General features: G+C 45.6%; 1 long non-coding RNA gene across 1 annotated transcript; it reads right to left on the reverse strand.

The window, feature by feature from the left end:
* Positions 1–8754: 8754 nt before the first annotated feature.
* LOC112903021 lies at positions 8755–9997 on the reverse strand. Its single transcript, XR_003230711.1, has 2 exons — positions 9413–9997; positions 8755–9152 (listed from the first exon to the last, which is right to left on the reverse strand). It is a non-coding gene; the product is annotated as an uncharacterized LOC112903021 (long non-coding RNA).
* Between the last annotated feature and the right edge of the window lie 4549 nt (positions 9998–14546).

Raw genomic sequence — 14546 nt, forward strand, 5'->3', positions numbered from 1 at the left:
ACGAGCAGCTTGAATAGGACATCAGCACCTTGGTCTTCCCTCCTTCAAGCTCCACCATGTTAATAGATACTACAAGGATGGGGTGTTGATCGATCTTCATCGGCTTCTTGCTCTCTTCTATTTGAATTCTTCCTTGCTTGAGAGCTGGATCTGCTGACGGAAAGCCTTGCACTCATTAGTACTGTAAGAATTGGAATTATGCCACTTGCAGTACTTCTGGTTTTTCAATTCTTTGGCCGATGGGATATTGTGATTCGAGGAAACTGGATTTGCTTTTCCCTGAGCAGGAAACTGAGTATCTAATCGGCCTTATTCACATCAAAACTATACTTTTTTGTGCTGGTCTTGATCAACGAACATGATACTAGCTTTTTGTTCCTGTTCCACTCGGCTAAGCCAACTTTGTTGTCCTCTTCAGAGTCCAACTCCAAGGACTCCCACACGAGCCACCTTCTTCTGGTACCAGCCGCCCCTGGAGTCTTGATAACGGGTTTCATGGGCTGATACCCTCTGGATGATGTGCCCGAGGCTTTCAAACTCTTATGCAGAATATGTTTCCTTGATAGCTGACAACAACCCTTGAAAGGCTAGCTCTACCAACTACCTATCGGTCAAGTTCAAACTGAAAAATCGACTCCTCATGTCATAGAACCTCTAAACGTATTCTAGGAGCAACTCATCATTCCTCTGTCTGATGATGATCAAATCCCGCAGGCACATCTCATGAAGGTTGATGAAGAAGTACTTTGTGGAACTATTTCTCCAGATCGGCCCAACTGTGGATGGAATTAGGAGGCAAAGATGTGAACCAAGGAATCTTCCGCAGTGGCCTCCCCGTATTGTGCAAGGAATCGGCTAATGTGCTCAATTGTTGATACGTTGTCTTGGCTAGAGAATCTGGAAAAGTCCGTCAGCTTGTACTGATTTGGCAGAGGTACACGATTTAACGCCTCGGGATTAGGATGTCGATACATGTACGTCTAGTCTTTAGGTTTCAGCCCGAAGCGATTTTGAATCACATCAGCTATCCTGTTTGTCCAGTCTTCGTTCTACAGATTTGGATGTTGAACCCTTGCGTGGAGATCTGGATCGGTGCTTGAGTAGTTCCTTTCTATAGCCCCTGGTAATCTATGTAATCCAAAGCCATATGAAAACCTTTGAGCGGCCCATTATTTCCCACCTCAAACTGGTACCCAGCTATCTTGAAGTAGGCATCGAGAGCATCTGGGGCATAGTGCTGCCTTGGGTCAGACACTACAGTGTGCCGATACCCTTGATCCGATGGTATCGGCATTTGTTGGTTGTGCCCCTTTGCGTGAAGGATGCTTGTTGGAGGAGGAGGCCTTCGCGGGAAACCGCTCATCGGATGTGGATTGGAGAATGGTGGTCCACTGGCATGCTGCTGCACAGGAGGTATGGGAGGTGGTATCTTCTGCAGCACTTGCACCTCTTCGCGTACACCTTTCCCATTGTTATTGGACACCGATGGACCCACTGGAAAGTATGCGGGACTCGACTGCTGCTCTAGGATTCCATCAGCTACTTGTCTGATCAAATTGGTCAGTGTGCTGACCAAAATACTAGACTGATTGACCAGCGTGTGAAGAATGGCCGTGTTGACCATCTCTCGAAAGTTTCGCGCGCTAGATGATTTTGCCGACCAATCCGTCCGCAGTGGTTACTGCAATGGACAGCATCGGCAATTGGCCCTTCTGGATTACCTTGCCTCTGAACTTTCTAAAGGACTAAAAGCAGAGCTTGGTGAATGCATCTCTGTGGCTTCAACTAGCTTCTTCTATTCATTATCGAGATCCTCCAAGGTGACCTCGATGACGTTCTCAGGGTCGGTTACCTCAGGCATGGTGATGAAGTTGTTGTCATGTCCCAACGGGCGTGCCAAAAAGCATGTTGCCGTAAAAATCGGATGGTGAGTCTTACGGAGCATGATGAGCTAAGGCCTAGGAGCTCTGCTTATCTCCAGTGCAGGTCCAGCTAATGAGGTTCAGGGCGTGCCAGTCAATTTGACCCACAATTGATAAGAAAAGAAATTTAATCAGTAAAACAACAGGGAACGCATCGGCTAGGATTCCGAAGAGTTCCAAGAACGTATCGGCTGGGACATCTGATACATGCATCTGCGCATCGGCTACGAAGCCAATTTCATAATGAAATAGGATTAAGAATAAAAATCTTATCATTAAATCCACACATTCAAGTAAACTAAATCCATCGTCACTATTAGTCGGATCGGACTTAACCGAGACAGTGCTAATAGCAGGGTGACAAATTGAGCATACCTAGCCGATGCATCTAATTATATCAGAATTTACACTTATCATTAAGTCCAAAATCAGCAAGGAGCGCAAATTGATGCTATTGAATCATCGCAATCATGCCATCGTTGGCCAACAGACCAATCCGACCGATAAGACTTGACCTAGTGTCATTGCCCAAGGATCGGACTCAACCGAGATAGCTTGAGATAACAATGATAGGATAAACGAATCAGCCGGTCGGACTACCCACAACGAAGTCCAAGATTGTAGATAATTTGATAGTTGTAGTGAGAATCAAAGAAGAAATCATCTATTGAGTTACTGCATGAAAAGTTTAGATAAAGCTAAAAACCCGATGATTGTCACTAGATGAATTGTGAAATCTATTAAGAACTAGCAAGAGATCAAATGATGCAGCCTTACAAGAACTTGATATAAATCGATAACATAGTAGATCAAAACTAGATGAAACTACAGCGATGCGCCGGTAGCTAAAGCCTAGAGAATCTGATAAACACAAACTTAACAACAAGCTGGAGATCCATCCGATGGAGTCCTACTTGCTGAAGAATTCACCGAGATAAAGCACTCTACTCTTTACTTCTAGGGTTTTGGCAAAGTGCCGAGAAATGTTGTATTGATTGATGATTATTCTTTACAAAACCCTGACTACTACTATTTATACTCTAAAGCTAATGACTCCTGATCAATTATGATCTGTTACAAACTTGACTTAACATATAAAAACTACTATATCTACAAGATATTTCAAAAGGAAACCGGACTTCCGCAGATCTTCTGCTGATGTTATCCTCTAGTCCGATTCAAACTTCTTCTAACTGTTTCCTTGACCGAACTGTGCTGCCCTTTGACCAGCGCCATATCAACTCTAACTACAACTTCTGACATTTTTGACCCAGACGCATCATCAGCCTCCTTCACAACCTCCATCAGCTTTCAACGAGACTCATTTTCCTTTCATTATTTATACTAGCAAAATTTTAGCGTCAACAGTGGGCATCTAGCAACACCTGGCCTAGTTTGTTGGGTGGTTGCTCTTCTGGAGTATTTTCCTCAGCCTCATCGGTTGGTTCATCTTCAAAGGCACCGACTTCATGTATGTGAGCCCAATCTGAATTGTTGCTACCATCATCTTCTTCATCATCGTCTTCCATCACAACCCCAAGTTTACCATCCTTGGTCCAATGAGTATAGTTATCCATGAAACCTTTTTGATATTTGTGGGCATGGAGAGCGCTTCGCTTAGAGTATTCCTTGTCAGTCTTGCAAATTCTGCATGGACATCACATGAAATCCTTACAATGACTTGTTGGCCTCTGCAGCATTGAGAAAGGTCCCTAGGCTATTAATCCACACTAGAGATGGCAATGGGTACCCGACACCCGAAACCCGGTGGGTTTTTACTCTATTAGGGTACGGGTACGGGCTAATATCTCTACCCATGGGTTTCTTGATGGGTGATAATCTGTACCCAGCGGGTACACGGGCACGGGTATGGGATCGTAGCACCCGATCCCGCAAACCCACGAGTTTTTTAAACCCGACATAATATAAAGAATGCAGATCATATACTCATTTTATTATGGCCCAATAACTTTGTTTTGGAACTTTGATGTCTAATGTAGTGAACTAGTGGTGCCATGCTAGGGATGTGTGACATTCAGGTAATTAGAAATATAGACACTAGACTTTTGTGTGAAAAGTATATGCTTGCTATGGTGTATGTGTGTAGTACAAAGGAATAGGGGTATAATTGTAATTCTGCAAAATGTAGGTTCTTTAGTGTTATTTGGGTAAAATGGAAGGCAGCATCAAAACCTAGGAAAAATATAACACTAGGTGTTAATTTTATATCACCATAGGAAAGAAAGTGCAAAAGATAGGCTAAATCCTAAGAAAAATAGGCCTTTATGTGAAAACAATGACCTAGATGTGATTAAAACAAAAATCATGGGTCCTTTTATGCAAAATAGTTGAAATGTAAAAGTAACTTTTAGGTTTACTTAAGGACTAAAATGTAAGAATACAAGTCATCATGGTATCCCATGAAAACTTGTAAACATATCCAAAATTTTATCAAATCCATCTTGGTAAGGACAAAAGTAATTAAAATTCTACTTTTGTTCAAAATTTAACATGTAAAGCTATAAACTTTGGGTTTTTGAACTTGAGCCCTAAAACAATATTGTAGAGTTTGAAAAAATCTACAACTTTCATTTTGGGCATTTTCTCACTAGACCTTTAGATCAGTGGGAAATTTTGCTTTACCGCAAGGCCCCTAGAATCTTTTAGTTTTACACATAGGTCCTTCGGACCTTTTCCCTCTCTTCTTCTTCCTCTAAGCCCCTCTGCTCCCCTACCTCCCCTGCTCTGCCGCCGGTGCAGCTTCCCCGGCCGCTGCTGTGCAGGCCGCCGCGCGTCCACCTCCTGCTTTCTCTCCCTCCACGCGTCCCACTTCCCTCGCTCCGGCCCTGTTCCCCTTCCTTGCTGCCCTCCTCCACGCGCGCCACGACTGCCCGGAGCTCTGCTCGGCTGCCACCTCACCGCCGCCGTGGAGAGCCCGCTGCAAAACCCTAGAGCCTCATCTTTCGCACGCGTTAGCACTACAAGAGTTCCTACATCCCGTTTCCCTAGCTCTTCTGCCATTTTTCCCGACCCTGGACCTCCAATCACCACCGCCGCCCCGCTTTTCCTCTCCGGTGAACCACGGGTCACCGTGGACAGCCGCCACCGAGCGTCCTTTGCCCTCATCAACCCCCTAGCGAGTTTCCCCGACCCCCGCTCATGCTCACCGAGCCCCAATCGCCCTCCAATTCCGGCCGGAACACCACCGCCGACGAGCGCCCCTTGCCGCCACCTCGAGCTCACCGTGGGCAGCCCACTCCGAGGCCTCCCGCACCACGACAGCACCTCAGGTAGACTCCTCCCAATCCCGTGAAGCTTTGCGACCTCCCAATTGAATCCCTAGTACTCCACACCGGCTTCCTGACGAGTACCGGCGATCTCCATCCGCCGCCACTTTTTGTTCGCCGTGGGACACCCCTCTCCGGCCTTCTTCGGCCCCAATTGACCTCGCACTGAGCTTTCCCACATCGTCTAGAAGCTCCCCGACCACTTCCTTGCCGCCAACGACCGCCGGAGCACCCTTCCCGCCATTCATCTCCACCACCGACCGCATTGTCCCCATCGAGCCACCGCCACAACCTACCCCAACCCGATCCCGACCACCCCCAGATGCGCAAGACTTCAGTGATGCTTCCCCACCCCTCCACCCTCGCCGCCGGTGATCGCCATCTCCGGGACAGGCCGGTCAAACCCCGGCCTCCCTCTCTAACCACGGCCAGGGACCACGGGTTGGAAGACCCAAAAGCCCAGGGGGCTATCTGCAAAGCCCTAGACTCATATGAATAGTGCCAGAAGGACCCCTTTATGTTATTTCTATTGCAGACTTTGTAATTCCATAACAATTCAAGAAAAAATCATAAAAATGTAAACTAAAGTTTGTTGGATTCCTTATTTTAAACTCTACAACTTTCCTTATGGGTTGACTTTCAGTTTCTAAGTGATTTGTGCTCTAATTTAAATGCTAAGTTTGGTTAGTTGTAGCCTAAAGAAATACATAGTAAATAGTAGAAAAATGGAAAAAATATGAAACCAATTGTGTTAATTTTGTTTTAACATGTAGTACTTAGGAAAAATATTTAACCTACTGTTTGTGTAATATTTTCATAATGTGTGAATTTAATTATGAATAATACCTATTTAACATTGTATATTTAATATTTGTGGTCTTAAATGTTCAAAAATCATGAAAATATTTTTGAGATATTGTTCTTGAGTGGTATAACCTGACTCTAAAGTCTCACCCTAGGATCAAGTGTAAAACAAACAAAACAATTAAAACATGTTGTAATAAGGATATACTCTTATCTAATTAAAATAAGTCCATGATTAAATATTAACCTAGGGTTAGTATAAATAATTAGCAAAGCAATTAAATAAAGTTATTAAATATGATTAGTTTAAATATTTAAAACTAACTCAACCTGTTACCATATGCCATTAGTTAAATATTTAGGGTAATCAACCCTATTACTTAATGTAACTAGGTAAAATAGTTAATACCCGATAAATGACTGCCCAGTAGAGAAATAAATGATATGTGTAATAAGTAATTTATACTTTTCTTGGATTGCAACTTTATCATGAAATAAAATAAAAGAATGTGCATCCCTTAACTTATAACTTTGCATATCATATAGACTCGACTACTCTCGCCGACGGTGACTACGAACTAATCCCGGAAGGAGTGGAATCAGCTGAAGACTCCGGGAACGCCGTTGAAGATCTAACTGAAGCTCCGAACCAAAGTTCAGAACACTTTGACACTACTGCCCTCAACCCTACGCAAGAAGGCAAGCCCCGGATATAACCCACTACTTTATTTACACTGCAATCTATATCTATTTATCTATACTTATGCATTATGTCTAGGAGTTGATATGGGACCCTAAATGCATGAAATCCTAGGAACCTATGTATTGTGCCTGAGTCCATATCGAATAGATGCTCTGCTAATAGGACCAGTAAAAGTCGGGTGATTTCCTGTCACTCGCGCGATATAGGAGTTGCAATATTTACATCCCTGTAATCACTATAAGGATGACTGACAGGATTTATGAGAGGTATCATGGTTGAGATGATACCCCATCTGTGTTGATGAATTTGATAAGGTCGCAGTGTGTGGTAGTGGTGGTTAAGCGTTTGAAAGTACTAGCCACATGCCGCGAAATATGGTAAGCGGTAAGCCTAGTAACCAATCGATCCGAGGAGTGGACATACCTCCCACCACTCGTATTTGGTTTTTCCGGTTACTTGATTTGACGTGTGGGAATACGTGTTGCAGGGCAACTAGGAGTACAGTCATGTAGTCGCGCTACAGACGTACGTCCCGCACATTGGATGTGCGTATGGTCCTGCAGTCGCTTGTGGTGGACCTGATCCACGAGTTGGAATAAAAGGCAAACGGTTGCTTCGGAACGATCTTAGGATGTTCCAAGCGTGTGAGTTAGGTTTACCCTTGCAAGGCTGAAATTCGATTCAGGAATCGTCCATTTCTCGCGGAAATTGAGACTGCTTGATCCCTTTACCACATAGAGTAACAAGAGCAACTTTATGGTTATCAAAGATGGTGTTTGGACTAAAGATTCTACCATGTTTGAGTAGCTATAGGTGCTTATCTAGAATAAATAATCACATAGAACTTGAAAGCTAAAATTTGAATTTAAGGATCTACTCTTTGTTGCTTTTCAGCTGAAAACTTTACCCAAAACCTGAAAATCCGTCATAATTCTAGTTACATGGCTAAGTATACCATAAACGGGTAAGCCTTGCTGAGTATTAGAATACTCAGTCTTGCCTTGAAACTTTTTGTTCAGGTGATCCCCCTGACGACTCTGCTCTTCCTGTGCTTGTGGCCTTACCCTCTGCTCAATGGTTGGTCCGTGGAGTGGGATCCGTCCCCGGCCAACAACGAAACTACCGAGTGATATCATGCCAGGGCAAGCACGATATCTGTACTGGCGACATGTACAGTGCTCGTGTTTTAAACTCCGCTGCTGTGACTTGAAACTTAAAACTCTTTTGTAATAATCTCCATCAGTGTGTAACTGATGTTATTGTTAAACACTCGTGTATTATACCTGCCTATGATGTAAAAATGTGATGGCATTTGTATCTCTGGACCCGCCTTCGTGCGAGGTATCTTGTTTGATCCTGCAATCGGTGGTTTATCGGGACGTTACCCGACAAACCAAGGGATTATACCGTTTGAAGCGCGTTGGAGCCCTCAAGAGTGGACTCGCGTACTTGAGCCGGTGTAATTCAGATTGGTTCTGCCACAGGATGGTGGACAGTAACTGGATATTAATCTAGCTGTGAACTTGTGATGTCTGATGTGATTAATGGTGTTATGATTTTTGAAACACTCTATCAGTCTTATGATTGATATTTATCATGTGTTGTTGCCTCAGTTTTATGTATGTGTCTATTGGCTGATACATCTGAGTGGTTGAGTACCTAACAGATTGTCGGGCACGGGCAGCCCGCAGGTACCCGCCACCCGTGCGGGTACGGGTTTGGGACATAATCTGTACCCGGCAGCGAGTATGGGTTTCTTAGCGGGTGTATTTTATCCTGACGGGCACGGGTGTGGGCAAGCAATACCCAGCAGGCGCGTGCTTGTTGCCATCTCTAATCCACGCCATGGTGCATTGGTCGTCATATATCCATTGCCGGTCCATTTGCAATTACATTATTATTTTTCTCCATTTCTACATCAAGAAATATAAATTATTCTTTCTACAAAATAGTTCTAACCTTTAAGGAGCATTTTGGATGAGCAAATTAAGTGGCCGGTATATAGCTTAACCTCAGTTCTGCTACACATAAAACTCAATTTTAATCAAAGATGCAAATATTCCTTAACATTCAATACAAATTCCTGAACATTCAATACATTCTTTACATCCAACACAATTTATTCAACACAACATAAATTCCATTCAAACGAACAAAAATTCCAAACTATCCAACATGCAACATCCAACCCGACAAAGGTCTTCAACCATCCTTGGGTGGGAAAGCCGAATGCTCCGGTGGATTTTTTGCTGGCGTGGAAGAAGATGGAGGAGTTGGAACCGCCGGGTTTGGTGGTGACCGGCAACAATGCGGTACATTTTACAGTAAACCGGTTGTCGAACAACAACTTTTATTCTTGAATTACCATGGCATATATAGATAGCCACCTGCCCCTCTTCATGAAATTAAGCCTTGCGTTCCACCTGGATTTTCCTGCTGTCATACTCCAGATTAGATATAAAATCCAAATAAGCACTAGATATCAAGTTTAAATAAAATAATCATTGTATTTCTGGGACCACAAACAGAGTCATCACACCATATTCTGTATTTATATTGCAAATTATATCATTTCGACAGAACATAACAAGTTTACCAAGATTTCATTCCGACACATTGTAACTAGGCTACTAGTATGTATAAGGGGGAGAAAGTACCATTGACAACCATACTTGGAAAGAACAAGTTGTACTTACAATCTTTTCATGACATCGTAGTCCCAACAACAGACGCTCTTGCTCCAATAAAATCATCAATAAGCTGATGCAGATCACGGTTAGAGGTTCCGCCTTCTGCCATAGCCTCATGAGCCTTTGGAGAAAGTTCCATTACCCTTCTCCTCGCAGCTTCCGCAGCACCTCCATGTTCCATGAAGTTTGCGACAGATTGCGCAATTGCCTTAGCAGGGATCACATCATGTTCTACATACCTCGTGCTCCGCAGCCCAGCGCCCTCCGGCCACAGGCGCTCCCCGAATTGTAGCACTTGAGTCAGAAACCTCTCAGTGATGAACTGCTCGTACACCATTGGCCATGTCAAAACTGGCACGCCAATCGCAATTGTCTCTAGGACAGAGTTCCACCCGCATTGCGTCACGAATGCCCCCACTGCTGGGTGCTGGAGTATATCGGTTTGTGGGGCCCAACCCATGATAACCATGCCTCTGTTCCCAACACGATCTTTCCACCCTACCGGTGGCTCCCATGTTTTAACCCTAACAACCCACAAGAATGGCACACCAGATGCTTCTAGCCCGAGGGCTAGCTCATTAAGCTGAGCATCCGAAACCGAAATCCATTGATATCATACCGACCATAGCTTCTAAAAGTTACTATACCAAGCGACATCTGACATAAATCCTTGTGTATGTGGGGTATTCTGTCGCACTGTCAATTATATGACTCAATTAGATATTTGAAACATAGTAAGAAAATATCACAGAAAATTATAAATTCTTACGTAATCTCGAAACCAATTAAGAAAATTTGGCTTCCCATCTCTACCATATCGAAGCATGTTTTCATATTGCTTCGAAGAAAATTTACGCCTAGATGACCAAGTTTGTAATTCAAATTCCCTGTTTGTGAAGTAAACGGATGAGATATCGGCCACGATAACTAACAACATAAATTAAGTAAAAAATTAATCTTACTTGAAATATGGAGCCATCTCATCAATATTAGCATACATGTAGAGCAAAGCAGATAAATTTTGTTCACGATCAGGGTCACATCTTGTAGAGGCATAAGAGGCATGTAGCGAAGTTGCTTTTGTGCTATCTCTGTAGTCACCTTTTCACCATCTTCATTTACAACCTCCACGAACCTCGATTTTTGACACTTTCGACACTTCTTCAAATCTATATCATTTTTCCAAAACAGCATACAGTTATTTGGACAAACATCAATCTTTCTGTAGTCCATACCAAGCCCAGACAATAATTTCCTTGACTGGTAGACATCTTTAGGCATCTTGTGATTTGCCGGAAGTACATCACCAATCAAATTCAAGATCATATTGTGACAATTGTGAGATAATGTGAATTTGGACTTAATAGCCATGAGTCGAGTCACGAAAGCAAGGACAGTCACTTTTGTGTGCTCGTGCAACGGCTCTTCTGAAGCTTTAAGGAGCTCGAAAAATTTTTTAGCCTCCGACGTGGGTGGATCCTCAGTCTCGGATGGGAGCTCCATATCTTCCCCTAAATCACGAAGCATCTCATCCATTCTATCATACTCTCCATTATCATTACTTAGAACTTGTGGTGATGTTGCCACTTCTAATGGTATTGGGACTTCTGGTGCATTCTGAGGAGGTAAAGCTTCACCGTGATACACCCACACCTCATAGTTATGCATGAAACCATACTTTATCAGATGTGAAGACAAAACTTTCCTAGTTTGACAATGGCAAATACGACAACGGCTACATGGGCATCTCACATCATTTCCATTCTTTGACATAGCAAAAGCACACTTAACAAATTCCTCCGTATTAGCTATCCATTTATCTGACAAATTAGGCATCCATCGTCGATCCTCACCCATACTTTAAGTTAAATAATTGCAAAGTTAGAATATAGTTATCTTAAGCGATTAATTTTAAATTAGATATATCATAATTATAAAGCTTTAGTTATTAAACTAGTGTTTAATCACTATAATATGCATATCCAATACAATATTTTATTTAACTTCCGACGGTGCTGCACTAACCTGGACGGCGGGGAGTCGGGCAGCGACGGGCCGGGCGGAGCGGCCGGGCGGCGACGGGGCCGAGCGGCAGGGGGGCCGGGTGGCGCGGCCGGGCGGCGGCGGCGGCGGCGGCGGGGACGGGCGGCAGCGCGGCACGGACGGCGGCGGGGACAGTAGCGCAGCACGGACGGCGGCGCGGCGGCGGGAACGGGCGGCGGCGCGGCGGGGCGGTGGCGGGAACAAGCGGTGGCGCGGCACGGACGGCGGGGCGGCGGCGGGAACGGGTGGCGGCGCAGCACGGACGGCGGCGCGGCGGGGCGGCGGCGGGAACGGGCGGCAATACGGCGGGGCGGCGGCGCGGACGGGCGGGCGCGGGAGGCGCGAGGTGCGGCGCGGACGGCAAGCGGCGCGGCGCGGCGCGGCGCGGGGGGCGGCCCGGGGGGCCGCGCGGACGGGCAGCGGCGCGGGAGGCCGGGCGGCCGCGCGGCACGGGGGCGGAGGCGGGCGCGGACGGGGGGCGCCGCGGCAGGCGGCCCGGGGGGCGGCGTGGACGGGCGGCGGCCCGGGAGGCCGGGCGGTCGAGCGGCCCGGGGCGGAGGTGGCGGCGCGGGGCGGACGGGGCACGGGGCGGCGCGGACGGCGGCGCGGACGGGCGGCGCGGCCGGGCGGCGGCAAGGACGGGCCGCGGGCGGCGGCGCGGGAGCTGAGGAGATTTGGGGAAAAAAGAGTAGGGCACGAGATAACGCGAGCCCGGCCGGGGGTAACGGCGTCCCACCTAACTTCCGACGGCCGCAGAGTGGACCGTCGGAAGTTAGGAAACTTCCAACGGTTTACTCTGCGGCCGTCGGAAGTTAGGAAACTTCCGACAGCTGGGGCCGTCGAAATTTAATTTTGGCCGTCGGAAGTTCGCCGTTTTCCTGTAGTGAGGGGAGGATGTGGCTGGTGGCCAAGAAGGGCATCAGAAGGATGCGCAGCTTCTTGCTCTGCTTAGCAGCTGAAGCCATTATAGTATGCGGTGGCCTTTGGCTTGGGAGGGTGTTTTGATGGTGCAGGAGCCGTGGCCTCAAATATGCCGATGTTGCTGGTGTGGTGCTAGCTCGCCATAGCGTTAAATATACATTAGTTGGCCGTTGAGATGGTTCCTCGTAACATAGTACCCTTTTAGATGTATTTGGTTGGGAAGCCGAACCGGATGGAGCCGATCCATCCTGCGTTTCACTACCAGAGATGGCACCTTTATCTAGTGCAAAAAATTTTGCCGAGACCATTTCGACGGGCACTCAGCGAATAAGACATTTGTCGAGTGACACTTGGCAAAAAGAAACACTCGGCTAACAATAGATTTGCCGAGTCTCAAGCGCTCGGCAAACAATAACACTCGGCAAAATCTGTTTTGCCTAGTGTCCTACACTCAGCAAAGACAGACACCCTGTTAGCTGCAAACGACAGCAAATGGTCGTTAGCTTTGCCGAGTGTCGATATTGCGGACACTCGGCAAATGTGTGATTTGCCGAGCGCTTTTTCTGGGCACTCGGCAAAACATATTTATTCTTTTTCCTTTTTCCACCCAAACTTTTTCTGCTGTGATTCTAAATTACCTTGAACTACATATGCAAATTTGGCACATTACTTAAATTATTTGCTATATTTAGTCAATTTATTTCATTTGATTGAATTTCTTGGAATAATTCAAATTTGAATTGCAAGTCATTCAAAGAGTGGAAAAAATGAATCAAAAAATAATATTCATATTATTGAGCCTACTTCGACACCTTCTCCATGAACAGACAAGAATTTCAAACATCTCATGTTCACGAAGCATGACCACAAACTTAGGGTCCGGTTGTTTTTAAATTGTATAAAAGGCAAATTTGGTCAGAAAATCATGAAACTTGCCCAGATGTCATGATATCATATGTGGAGGCTGTTATAAAAATTTAGCTAGGTTTTGTGAAAGTTTGTCAGCTACGATGCTTAACACCTAGTTGGCCTTCACATGAAATCATGAAACTTATTTGGACATGCATCGGTTTGTAAGCATCGTATGTTACAACTTTCACGAAACTTTGTCAAATTTTTATCACAGCCTCCACATATGATATCATGACATCTGGGCAAGTTTCATGATTTTCTGACCAAATTTTCTTTCTATACAATTTAAAAACAACCGGACCCCAAGTTTGTGGTCATGCTTCGTGAACATGAGATATTTGAAATTCTTGTCTGTTCATGGATAAGGGGTCGAAGTAGGCTCAATAATATGAATATCATTTTTTGATTCATTTTTTTCCACTCTTTGAATGACTTGCAAATCAAATTTAAATTATTCCAACAAATTCAATCAAATGAAATAAATTGACTAAATATAGCAAACAATTCGAGTAATGTGCCAAACTTGCATATGTAGTTCAAGGTAATTTAGAATCACAACAGAAAAAGTTTGGGTGGAAAAAGGAAAAAAATAAATATATTTTGGCGAGTGTCACAGAATAGCGCTCGGCAAATATTATCTTTGCCGAGTGTCCAGTTTGTGGACACTCGGCAAAGGTTGCCACATTTCGATAGTTCACGCTGATGCGTTGAAAAATAAAAAAATAGGAAACTTTGCCGAGTGCCCGTGATCGGGCACTCGACAAAGGGTCTTTAATTCCTTCACAGGCTACCCGAACACTTGTGCACTTCATCGGCTCTTTCATTCCTTTCCTCGCCCAGCTTCTCGCCGCCCAGCTCAGCTCCTCGCCGCCGTGCCCCGGCCCCCAACGCCCGGCCGCCGCCGCCCGGCCCCCGCCGCCCAGCCGCCGCCGCCCTGGCCCCTGCCGCACCCCGGCCCCCGCCGCCCGGCCGCTGCCGCCCCGGTTGATCTTGATCTTGCTTGAAGATGTATGGATTTTTTTCTCTAGAATCAACTAGCGCGCATTTTTTTTCTCAGTGCACAACTAGGCATGTATTAGACCAACCACAAGTCCACAATGTAGCGAAAAGATGATGCTTAGATAGAAGAGAGACAGATAAAGCATCAATTTTTACAATTATGATTACTGAAACTAAGTTAAAAAAACCTCACCTAGCTCCTCGCCGCCGCGCGCCGGCCCCCGCTGCCCCCGGCGCCACCGCCGCCCGGCCCCCGCCACCCCGG

This window comes from Panicum hallii, chromosome 8, assembly GCF_002211085.1.
Source record: "Panicum hallii strain FIL2 chromosome 8, PHallii_v3.1, whole genome shotgun sequence".
Taxonomy (NCBI): domain Eukaryota; kingdom Viridiplantae; phylum Streptophyta; class Magnoliopsida; order Poales; family Poaceae; genus Panicum; species Panicum hallii.